This window comes from Poeciliopsis prolifica, unplaced genomic scaffold (genome assembly GCF_027474105.1).
Source record: "Poeciliopsis prolifica strain line A6 unplaced genomic scaffold, Auburn_PproV2 SCAFFOLD017, whole genome shotgun sequence".
Taxonomy (NCBI): Eukaryota; Metazoa; Chordata; class Actinopteri; order Cyprinodontiformes; family Poeciliidae; genus Poeciliopsis; species Poeciliopsis prolifica.
This window is the reverse complement of record NW_026562392.1, coordinates 5,782,939-5,795,917: the sequence shown is the minus strand read 5'-3', so window position 1 is coordinate 5,795,917 and position 12,979 is coordinate 5,782,939. Positions and strand designations below refer to the sequence as shown.

Sequence of the window (12,979 nt, the reverse complement as noted above, 5' to 3'; positions counted from 1 at the left end):
CAGGCGGGCATTTCACCAATTTTACAGCTGATAATCTGTTCTGTAGTCAGAGGAGCCTCCGCTCTGCCTCTGAACACATTTCTTTGCTTTCTCCAAGGGGACCTTTGTATTCTAAGATATCAACCAAGGTTGTGTCACACTGATGCTATCGAGGTGTTAGAGTCTTCAAATATTTGCAAAAAAAATAAAATAAAATCAAGGCACACACTGCATAAACTTACAAATCTGGAAATATCTAAAGAAGTGTTACTGATAATCATCGAGTTATTTCCTCGTTTTGCCAACTTTGTTGTGGAAGCAGAGTGCAGTTTTATATATATATATATATATATATATATATATATATATATATATATATATATATATGGTATCTCTGGCACCTCAACGGAGGTTGAGGTGCCAGAGATACCATCATGGGAGGACAAGCCCCTACATGGGATGTACCACCAGCAAATAACCCAAGTGGCTGATATCAGTAAATCCTACCAATGGCTGGAAAAAGCTGGACTCAAGGACAGCACAGTGGCCCTCATCCTGGCCGCCCAGGAACAGGCCCTAAACACCAGAGCAATAGAGGCCCAGATCTACCACACCAGACAAGACCCAAGGTGTAGGTTGTGCAAGGAGGCCCCTGAGACAGTCCAGCACATCACAGCAGGGTGCAAGATACTGGCAGGGAAAGCGTACATGGAGCGACATAACCAAGTGGCAGGCATAGTGTACAGAAACATCTGTGCAGAATATGGACTGGAAACCCCGAGATCAAAGTGGGAAACACCGCCAAAGGTGGTGGAGAACGCCAGAGCTAAGATCCTGTGGGACTTCCAGATCCAGACAGACAGAATGGTAATGGCGAACCAACCAGACATTGTTGTAGTGGATAAACATCAGAGGAAAGCCGTTGTGGTAGATGTAGCAATACCAAGTGACTGCAACATCAGGAAAAAGGAGCACGAGAAACTGGAGAAATACCAGGGCCTCAGGGAAGAACTGGAGAGGGCCTGGAAGGTGAAGACCACAGTGGTGCCTGTGGTCATCGGGGCCCTCGGTGCAGTAACCCCCAAACTGGAGCAGTGGCTACAACAGATCCCAGGAACAACATCAGACATCTCAGTCCAGAAATGTGCAGTCCTTGGCACAGCCAAGATACTGCAGGACCCTCAAGCTCCCAGGCCTCTGGTAGAGGACCCGAGCTCAGAGGATAAGAACCACCCGCGGTGGGTGAGAAGGGAATTTTTATATATATATAAAACTCATTTGGGGGATTATTTATGGTGGTGGGCTGCCTCTCAAATGTAAACTGTTCAATGACGCTGAAAATTTTTGCTTTAAGGATTTTTGAAGTTTGCGGCATACCACACGGATCATTCCTGCTCCCCCTTATGCTTTTTAAATACATGTCTTCTATGAATCAGATTGTTTGAGAGCAGCTGTCCATTCATCGTCAGTTCATTTTAATTACTAGGGAATCTAGAACTACAGTTCAGTTTGCAAATTTTTCCAAGGAACATGTCTCCAGAATATTTGCAGATTTTTTCATAGCACTGATGTTAAATGTTTCAGATAAAATGCAGTTTGCGAAGCTGAAATATCCAGGTGCAACGTCACTTTGGCACGCTGTTGGTGGCAAATGAGCCCTCACCAAAACTGCATAGGATACATTTTAAGTTGAAGGTCACGGTTTGTTAGAATAAATAGTAATGGAGATCATGCCGACTTCTTTTTTCTCAATTTTAATCTCACTCCCACTCTTCCTTTATAATGGTGCTACACAAATATTATACTGACTTTGTTGTTTTTTTTTTCTTCTTTTTATGTCTTCTACCCCACATCTCATGTTAGTGGGGAACATTTATCCTACTTCCAAAACCTTATTTCTTTTGTTCTTTCGAGGTTTTTGCCCTTGATCTTGCATTGCTTCTCTGAAGTGTGCGAGTCGACATTCTTAGAGTGCATTTTTGTCAGTGGACCAAGTCTTGTCATTCAGTTCTGATGGAGGTGCGCCCAGCAACAAAGAAGCGGAGCTCAGAGTTTGCTGGTGTAGCCATCCCTGCCAATCACTCAGGCCACAGAGACAGATGAAATCTCGTCCTTCCTCTATTGGTTTCCTTTGTGTTCCAGTGTTCCTCTTTGTCCTTGAGGACCTCCAAATCCAATCGGTAGAGTGGCTGTCCTTCAGAGGTGCAGTGAGGACAGCCTTTATCCTGTTATCCCTCTGACCTTACACAAAGGCGTTGGAACCAGAGGAGGGCACCATGGAAAAGAGGCCAGGCAGGGACATTACTGGAAAAACACGTATATTCCTCGAAATGATAAGGGTTGCGTCCTTGTTCGGACCCTGAAGTTTTTTGTTCTAGATTAGTGACTCGTTCTTTTTCTTTATATTTTTTTGTCAAATTTAGAGATCTTTCTTAACCTTCTTTACTTCCACCTCCTAACCTTCCCGTTCAACCTTTTTACCTTAGTACTTCCATATTCTCTGTATCCTTTCACCTTTAACCAAAGCACACATTTAGGTTTAGATTTTATTTCTCACCTCAGTGTGTCCTGACCTTTGGTTAAAACAGATTCTGAATCGGCTGTACTTTATGCCTCCCAAGTTTCACCTGTGAACCGTAAAAAAAAGAACGAGATATACAGACGGAAGCCTATTCTTTGGCTTCCCTGATGAAGATGTGCAAGGCTAAAAATACATGGCACATACATGTACCTCTGAACAATTTGGAGCAACCAATTAACCTAACGTGGTTTGGGACTTCGGAAGGAATCTGGTGTACCCGACATGCATGCACAAAAAGAACACGCAAACTCCATGCAGAAAATCCCCAGGCCGGCATCTGAACATATTAAAAGTTTTCTGGTCGGACAATTATTTGTACCTTCTGCTGTGAATACTTTTTGCTGAAAGCAAAGAACTTAAGGAAAGTGTTGATTGGGAGCGCCCAAGTGCATCTCGTCAACACATTGTTTGCATTGGGTTGAGGGGTGTCGATACACTACTTGGATAGATTTACCAGAACTTCACCCGTGGGGTTTGTTTGGTGTGAAGTATTTGTTTTTAAGCCTGACGCCATTCATGCGTGTTGCTTTTCAGTTTTATCCTCTGCTGCTTCAGCAAGGTTAGACCGTACAGAGAGGCTGGTCTTTGAGAATCCATCCTTTCACAATCTCACTAGATCCTTCAGAGCATTTTATCCTCACTTAAGCGTCCCACACAGCCGGGCATACTTCATTCTACACTTTGACTCATGCGTAGACCAAAAGAACAATCAGTCACAAGGACATACATGACATGTGACTGACACTCTCTGTTCACGCTGAAAGTGGCAGGTGTGTGATCTTGACTAGGTGCCCAACTAGCTCAGCAAACTTGTAAGGATCTATACAGGTTGTGGGAAATGAAGGGATTTGTCACAAGAAATGTAACCAGTTGGTACTCTTGACCATGAAGTCTCAACCATCCATCAATAGTGAGCACCGAATCCACATGGCTGACAGAATATGCACAACACACCCCAGGATGTGGGAGCCTTGAGGGATTCTTCCCCTCAGCTCATCCTATAGGTTTACCACAAGACTTAGTTCTGTGGACTGAGACGGGTAAGGTGAGATGGTTGATTTTGTGTCTTGACTAATCGTTTCTCTTTTGCTCTTAGTTGACACTAAGTCTTATGCCAACTTTACAGTTGGCATAACACGCTTGGTCACGTTTGATAAATTGTGTCATCCAATTATCAAAACCTCAGAATCTGGCTCGATAAACCCAGGCCCGTGTCTATAGAAATGTGGAGACCCATGGATATTATATCTATATCTGAGGGGAACATAGACTCATGGAAACTAATATAATTTTTTTGAGTATAAGTAAATAGCATAAATAAATTGCTGATTATTTTAAAGGACCAACAATTGTGCCACTGTTGATTTGACTTTTGTTGAACTATTATCTATAACGAATGTTCTCTACTTTTTCTCCGTCCAGTCCAGTGCTGCAATGGGTCACATACGTTATCACAGATTTTCAAAAATTTTATTTCATTTTTAGCGTTTCGTGTGAAGGTCAGATCTCATCAGAAAAACACACCATCCAAAGGAAGCACATCCTCCTCCTTCAGTCAAATTAAGCGGCGTATTTTCAAGATGTCATCTTGCCTCTAATAGATATTCAGCTCACAGCTCACCACACGCAGGAAGCGAAGAATGACAGCAGCTGAAATAACCTAAAATGCAGCAGCTGGCCCTTTCAACCCAAAGAAGTAAACTTTTTCTCTCTGAAAAATAATTGCCTTTAATATTTTATCCTCCAGGAGTATCAGCATGTAAATAAGGACAAATGCCGGCGTTAAAACCCAAAAGCAAAAAGAAGAAACAGGTGATCTGAAAGATTGAATATCCACTTGCGAAGCGCTCCTCTTTGAAAAGGAGCAGAGAGGGGAGGTGGAGGTGGCAGCGGGAAGAGGAGTTCTTCATCTAAGTAGACAGAACGAGTCCAAAAGAAAGAGACAGGGGGAAAAAAGATTAAGAAGGTAGATGTTGAATTAACCTGCTTGTGATTGCTCTCTGTCAGAGTGGCACCGGGGCCAGCAGCGAGAGGCAAATCGGCTGTGATGGCCCTTCCTGCTGTTCCCCCTTTGAAAGACACAGATCAAACGCAGCCTCAGTCACGGGCCCTTGTAGCCCCTCGCGCCGGATTGATTGACACCCGAACGTCTCGGCTCGCGCTTCGCCTTTCCATATCGCTTCCTCTCGTCTCTCCCCTCCCTTCCTCTCTCTCTCTTTCCTTCTTTATTCAGCGTCGCACTTCAAATTAAAGCCTCTCTCCAGGATGAAAGCAGAGGTCCTTTGCAAACGAAGGAAGAGAGGGGAATTAGATCCAGCAACTGATGGAGGGGAATGGTGATTAGGGCATCAGAGGGAAGGAAGAGGGAGAAACAAAAGGAGGTTAGATACGTGAGGGGAAAATGTTGCTGACAGGAGTCATTTTGATGAAGCGGTAATGACGATTGTCTTTCATGTGAGGAGAGACGCCGCGCCAGAGTCACGAAGTGATGGCCGCAACACGGCAGAGCCTCTGCTACACCCACAGTGACTGCAAAAAGCATTTATACTCCTTTTATTTGCATAATTTGTCCACTTGAAACTTCAAATAAAGCAGGGCTTTTTTTATTGGGATTTGGGGCGTTAGACCGGGGGTCAGCAACATTTTGCCATTGAAGGAGTCACTTTTAGCCCCCTACTAACAAAACTCACCTAGAGCCGCAAAACATGATTTACTAGATATGTACCTGGTACATATGTAGCCATGAACCACAATCACAATAAACATGTGGAAGAAGGTGCTACGGACAAACTGCGACATCTTTCCTTCTTTGAGCTAATCGAAGACGCTGGGGAGACGGATGGAGCTAAATAAAGCGAAATCCTGGAGGAAACTTGGACTTGAGAGTGGAATAATAACCCTACACTTGAAGTCATTGCTGCTATGGAAAGAATCAAAGCATATTCAGAGGCTACAATAGTTTGGCCAACTTTAAGAAAATTTCAAAGACTATTTGCAGCTCTGATTGTGGCGACCTTGGTTATGAAAAGTATTTGCTGAGAGAAGCCGAATTTAAAGGCTCGCCACACTTTTCTGATTTTTCCTGCCGTTTCTCACATCAGTCCATGCTGTGAAACAGTAAAGTTTTCAGTTGTGCCACTGAACGACATTGTGGGAAATGCTTTGAATCCCTTAACGAGACACCGACTACCCTCGCTAAACTCCGCCTCAGCATGCAGTAGACGTGGTGCAGCCGCGCCGCTCGTTCCCTCTCCCTCCTCCCAGAGAGGTTGGCTGCTGCGTTGGTTTGTAAACAATCGCCACCCTCACCGAAACGCAGGCGAAACACCACCATCAGCTCCGTCAGACCATCTCCGCTGCCTCCATTTATTTTTTTATTTTTTTAATTTTGAAATACTTTTCCACATTTTCAACTGAGGTCAAAAGCGCCCACCTCCGGGGCTCAGAGATCAAATGCTACGTAATTAGCCGAGAGCGTCTGACGACGCGATGCTCGGCGCCTGACAAAAACACACACACACACAAAAAAAGGTGAAGCAAATAAATAAGTAAACTTCTTGGAGGCATTGTTGCTGCTTTATGCAGATTATGTTTTCCATAATAATCCATGATGGATTGCCACAGCAGAGGGCCAGAGGAGGCGCTGGCCTTGTAAGTGATGATCTTAATACACAGTTATAACCACGGGCAAATTCATTTGTTTGCTCGTTTTTTTTTTTTTTGGTTTTTTGTTTTTTTTTTTATATTCCTTATTAAGCAAATCTGTAAACAAATATGGGTTTTGATGGCTTTTACTTAAGTAATGCATCTCTGCGGGCGCACACCTACCCCTCCTCGCTTTCACCTTCTGTTCATCATGTAATGAAACATTACTCTCATGAGTTTTACTTGCATATCGTGTTACAGCGGCGCGTCAGATTGTTGGAGGACAGGTGTGTGTGTCATGCAAATATGCCCCAGGTATTCCCGAGCATACGACACCGTGTTGACGTTGTGAAAGAAGCCGCAGACACCGGCGATAAAATCAACATCTGTTTCTAATAACAACGCGTTATATGTGACAAGTTTTTGCACGGGCAGGGACAGAAACACACACACGGGTTTTGAAAAAAAAAAAAAAAGAAAAGAAAAAACAGTGATAGGACTTCAAGTCGTCAGCTTCGGTGATAAACCTGTGTCTCCGTGTCGCCTTCCTTATGTTTGCGTCGGCTTGATGGACATTAATGAAAAACGGTGTTCTGTTTGGAATTATGTAAAACCTCAGGAGCGGCGTTGGGAAATTGTGCTGACGCCACGGCGGCAGCAGAAGAAACTCGGTGATGCTGAGGTGAAGTTAACACTGGGATTCAAACCTTTCCTCATCCTGTTCGACTTTAAAAGTTTAGAAATGTTTGTGTTTGGATCGTTTTCAGCTCTGGTTGAAGACAGAAAACAGGAAAGAGTCTCAAAATTGCATGTTTTATTGTTTTTGTGATGTTTCCATCCATCCATCCTTTCGTCATCTATTTATCCTTTGACCAGTCCGTCCTTTTTGCATCCATGCTGCCATCTTTTTTTGAGCCATCCCTCCATTCTTTTGTCATCAATCTATCATTTTCCATCCGTTCTTTTTTTTTTTTTTACCAATCTCTCCTTTTTCATCCATCCCTCCATTCGTCTGTAGAAATATGTGCCTTAAATTCACTTCATCTTTTTGCATTCACACAAATTACTAGGAATAAAAAAAGAAAGCAAAGTACACTTTATATATATTTTTTCCCACCATCTGTTTGCTTCTCTTCAGGTTATTACAATCTGGAAATGACTCACTTTGATTGTTTTGAACCAACTATAAAATATTTCTCCCACCATCAGTTGGTGACCTCAGCGACCACGGACACAGAGGCCTTAAAGCAGCGTTTAAGCTCTGCAGGGAGAATGAAGCCATAAAGGAGAAACCTCCCAGCTTCTTCTGATCCACTCACTTTGACCCGTTCATCCAAACCTTTAAACGAGAGGGAAAAAAAGCCCCCTTTTTTTTTTTATTGTTAATCAATATTCAATACCTGCTTCTCCCACACCCGCCGCCGCCACTTCCTGTGTTGTCTTGTTTGAGTTATGAGAGCAGAGAAGCATCTGCTCCGTCTCCAATCCCCAAGGAGACGAACGCCAACCGATGTGTGAGTCTTTTTGGGGTTAGCTAAGCATTTTATGGAGTGGGGGGGAACTAGAAAAAAAGAAAACAACGCATCAGTTGCACGCATCTCAGAAAACCAATCCGGGCCCGGTCTGGGACGAGCAAGCAGCAATTCCTGCGTAATGACCTGCTCCAATGAGCGTGAAAGCTCTCCCAACTGGCTGCATTCATCACACATCAGCCACAACAAACGCTCTTTTGTTTCATCCTCTTTCCCTCCCTACCTTTTTTTTTCTTCTTCGTCTTCCTCTTCCTGCCAGCGTCATTCAGGCAGCCTCTGCTTGGCTGCTTAGCCGCCATCAGGAGTCCTGACTGACATGTGGCGTTCGGTCAGACAGTTCAGGTGTTGCAGAACCATATATATATATATATATATATATATATATATATATATATATATATATATATAATGTCACCTTTTGGCTATCACGAGCAAAATTAGTTCCTCGGGATAAATGATGACCGGAGGAGCGGTCGTCATTGTCGGACTGGGTCAAACCCGGCGCCTCTGGACACGTTCTGTCACATTCAGAACATCCGAGGCAGATTGATGACACATGATATATGCTCCCCGGTGTTGCCAGTGACACACTTAGGTTAGCTTTGTGCTTATGTTGCAGTGTTCTGAAGCGTTGCAGATGGCTTATGTAGGACACAGCCGAACGGGACGAGAGATGAAAACTGTAGGAATCTGTTTTTAACAGGCGCTACATTCCCGATTATGACATTTGGAGGGTAGGAAACTGGGCGAGGCAACGTAACGCGGTGGCCGCAACTCTGCTGCTTTTGCTAAGGAAAATGAAAATAAAATAGAAAATAAAGCTTGAATGTGATATTTCCTTATTCCCTGAACTGGGAGCAGTAGTTAATGAGAAACTTTTTATACTTTCTTTTTCTTGAAAGCTGTGCTTGCCAGTTTTGTTTTGATGCACTACGCCGGATCCCTCATGAATTGGATAATCACTTATATAAACTACTGGTTTTTAGAGTCCCCAGGGATTATCTGAGTTCTTTTTTTCCTGGTTTTATTTTTATTTTTTTTTTGAAAAAATGAAAATGGCAGAGCGTCTTGCTCTGTGGAGGTCGAAGAAGCTGCCGGTTGCTATAAAGTCTCATCCGCATTTCAATCCTTTTCCCTCTCTTCTGCCCATCCATTTGGAGCAAACAGCTAACATGCAAGATATACAGACAAATGCAAGTCAGTATCAACTTGAAAAAATTAACTGATAAAGTTAAGAGACTTTTAAGAAAAAAACGGGGAGAAGCAGAAAATATAAAACTGCTGTTGAGCGATTAGTGCTGCCCCATCCTGACCTTTCACTGAGCCAACAGTGCTCCGTAGTACCAACATGTAGTCCCTGATCGCCACCCTCATTGGCTGACGTGCACTTCTGAGAACTCCATCGCGACCTTTGCCCCCCCCCCCTCTGCCGTGCCGGGGACCCTTGCGGTCCCCCTTCCTCTCTAACCCTTCCGTGTGTCGCCTGTTTGGTGGCTCTCCAAACGTGTCAGCGTCTCTAATTAGCTACAGGCTCAACTTTCCTCAACTAAACAACCAATTACCGACACTTTAGCCCTGCCCAGTCCCATGTTTCCTGATACAGTGGCCTATTAGGGCCCCTTATTTCTTCCACAGCATAATTGAATCCCCTGGCTTCTCATCAGCGGGCTAATTTAAGCCAATGTGCAGAGTTGGTAATCAGACGGGTTGCCCATTAGGCTATCAGACCCCAATTAAGTGCCCTCTTATTTCCACCATAACAAGCCACTATCACTGCCGCTGTTATTGTATGGCCTCTTGTAGTGCTTAGGTTTGTTTGGGAAGAATCTGCGGTTTGTTTGGAGAAGGAAAGGAAAATGTGGAATAAAGGAGTTTTAATGTCAAGTTCTCGCCGATGCAAGAAGCGTTTTACCAGATACACTTACAAAGGAAAAAAAAAACCTGTGTAAAATAAGTTTGCCAGAGAGAAAGAGGTCTCATCTTCAGAAAGTCCTGAGAGTCTTTAAGACTTTTCACAAAGTTTATTGCCCGTCAGAGATTTAAATTTGTCTTGGGTAATAATTTACCTCTATGATGTAGCTAATAGGTAGTTGTGCAGGTTGATAGAGATGCTCCAGGAAATCATTTGGTGATGATTGTTGACCTGTTTCCAATTTGACTGGGCTCCACGTATGACCGTTGCTCAAGGACACAGTAGTCATCTTGCAATTGGAAGGTTGTGGGGTTGATTCCAGTTTCCTCCTTTCGCATGTTGATGTGTCCCTGGGAGGAAGGCACGAATGGGTAAAATTGCTTCCATTTTTTAAATTTTTTTTGAAAGAACAGTGAACTCACCGTTGTGAGAAACTGGAGAGACATCATTTTAATCTAATAATTATAATCTTTTTTTTTTGTTACATTTATTCTGATTTTCAATCATTATTATAAAATGTATGTTAGAGTAATAACATGCTCATCTTTCTGAGTAGTTGCCAAATCTTTGCAGCTCCTCAAGAAGTGGAAGTACAAAGCTGTTAGAAACAAAACTATTGATCGAGGCAGTAAGAGCGTTCATAACTTCCAGCATATAATAAGAATGTTCAGCAAAGTTTGTTTTTTAAATTGATTGATCTGGACACTTTGGGTGCCTCAGAGAGGAAGTAAGAATCCACGTCATCTAGGAAATAACTCACAATCTGCTCCGTTAGTGATGCTGGTCATCCTAACACGAGGAGCTAAACACGTCCTGAACTTTGGTCTTTTAACCCTTAAAAATAAATAATTTTTTGGCTCACATTGTCAGGGGTAGTTTCATAAAAAGTTTGAAAAATTGGCAGTGACCGTTACATTTTCCGTTTCCGTGTTTCTGTAACTCCCCGGTGACTTGACTAAAGCTAGCCGGGAACGAACTACCGCACCTTAAAGTTAAAGAAAAAGAACAAAAAGCACTGACATAAAATGATAAAAGTTTGGAGGTGAATGCCTTTCTGTCCTCTCACAAGTGTGAGAAAAATCTCTGACTTCTTTTTTCTCTCTTTCTTCTCCTCCGCTCTCCCGGTTGCCTGTCCTGTCTCGGTGACTGGTGCAGCCGAGAGGAGCCCGAGTGTGAAAGAGGCCCACAGGGGCCTGATGAGGACTGTCTCACCGATGTCTGGGACATCTCAGTACCCCCAGTGCCGGCGTGTGTGTGCGTGCGTGCGCGCGTTTAAGGTAGCAAGAGTTCTGCTGCGAGCGCGTCTTCAGTTTCTTTGTGAGTTTAGTGTTGGTGTCGACTCCCCATAGCCTAATTAAAAAGGCGAGAAAAGCCACTCGCAGGGAGATTAAACCTAAAAGGGTAAATTAGTGCTCAAAACGGGTGTGGCATACGCACACATATGCACGGGCCATGAAATCTCTTCTGACACCTGTAAGAGAGGGGAACAGAATAACAGAACGAGGAGGGCGGTAATGAAGAAATGCCTTTTTGGTGACTCCGTTCACTGGGTCTTATGAATTTGCTCAAATGAGCTTTGCGACAAAAAACAGAAGAAATGAGATTTTGTGTGTTTTTGTTGACTGAACAGCAAAATCAAACTCTTTATTCTATGAGCAACCTTAAAGTGATGAAAACCGCGCGCTTACGATGTTGAACTGAATTTAATCCTCGACTGTTGAGGCTAAACTGTACATTTTTTTATCGAAGCATAATCACGAGACGTATTATGTTAAAACTGAACACTAAAATTAAAAATTTAACGCAGACACTACTAAAAAAAAAAAACAGCCACGTTGAAAATATATATTCAATTATTCAGTTTGTTTTTTCCTTTCTAGCGGAAATGTCCTGACCTCGCTTGTATTAACCCCTCTTGTTTCTAATCAGCGCTCTAAGACAGAAGGGCTGCTGCGCAGCGTGGCACTGCAGCTCTGAGCTTGGGGCGATATTATTTACTCAAGGCCCTTTTAGCCTGTTTACACTTGACAGTCCATTTTATTTGACTCAGATCTGCTTAAATCTAACATAAGCTCGGTCTCTATATCCTGTGTTTTCACACCTTTCTATTATTTTAGGTTTTTTTGAAAGATTTATTTATTTTTTGTTGTTGTTTGTTTTATCAAAGGAGGTTATAACTCACAGCTCCACGACTGTTTTTTTTTTCACTCATACTTCATAGACTGCTTTTCCGGTTTATGCGATTCTGATGTTCGAAGAGAAAAATGCAAAAAAAAAAAAAAATTTAATAAATTCATCTCACTTGAGGTGCTTTTTACATTTATTTCAAACCATTAATGAAGAAGTTTTAAGAATCAAAAAGTGCTACAGTTTCAAAAATCAAACTGTTTTATCCGCATTTAAGCAAAATCAGTAACAAATACTGAGATAAAAGGATAGCTATTAAATAATAACAAACAGATATGTGTTCCTACATATAAATGTGTTTTCTTCTTCACATTTACTCTTCAATGCCAGATTGAGGAGTTAACACTTCTGTGGGACACTAGACAACGAAAGTGATGACTTCTACTTTTACCTGTGTACTTTATGAGCACGCTCACTTTACAGTCAGTGTTTTATTGCGGTTATTGACAATATCTGCTGTACCTGAAACACACTTTGGTGTTTTCATGATTAAAAATTAGCTTAAATTTAGCATAAGCTTGGAAAAATTGAAATCAAAATATCTTTCCTCTGACCTTTGACCTCAAAAGCAGGACTTCACGGGACTTTACCACTTGTGGACTTGCAGAGAAGAAACCCGTGTTTCTTTCTCACGAAGCGCTCGCCAGAATTTCTTTGCTCCAGGTGGAGTGAAAGTGTTCACAGAGCCTAAAAAAGAAGCATTTTATCCGTTTTTAATCAACGTGTCGAGGAACTTTTAAAGAGCAGTGCGTGAATCCTAATACTCTACCTGTCCTCTTTCTCATAGCCACTCATTGGGAATGACAAGAGAACATGTGAGCCGATCGTCTTGCCTACGCTGAATTTTATCCAGTCTTTACTTTTCTATAGTTTTATCTCTAACTCAGCACTACAGTAAAATACTTAGTGTCACTCTAAACTTATTACTATGAGCAGTTTGCGCAGACTTTCCTGTCAGTCGCAAAACAGTGTGAGATCCAGAACAACTTTACTTTGCTGCTTACGGTAATTCTTCTTCTCTGGCTGCTCTTCAGTTATTCTGTTATTCTCTTCATTGATGATCTGGTGTTGTATCAGGGCGTCAAATGCGATATCATTTATAGATCTCTGCAGCAGCATATCCTCATACTCTAAGTAGGGAAG

The 12,979-nt window shown here is 42.5% G+C and overlaps 1 protein-coding gene across 1 annotated transcript in view; it reads left to right on the top strand.

Moving 5' to 3' along the window:
* The window catches only part of znf407 (zinc finger protein 407), a 179,549-nt gene that overhangs the window by 126,917 nt on the left and 39,653 nt on the right, over window positions 1-12,979 (top strand). The window lies entirely within an intron of this gene.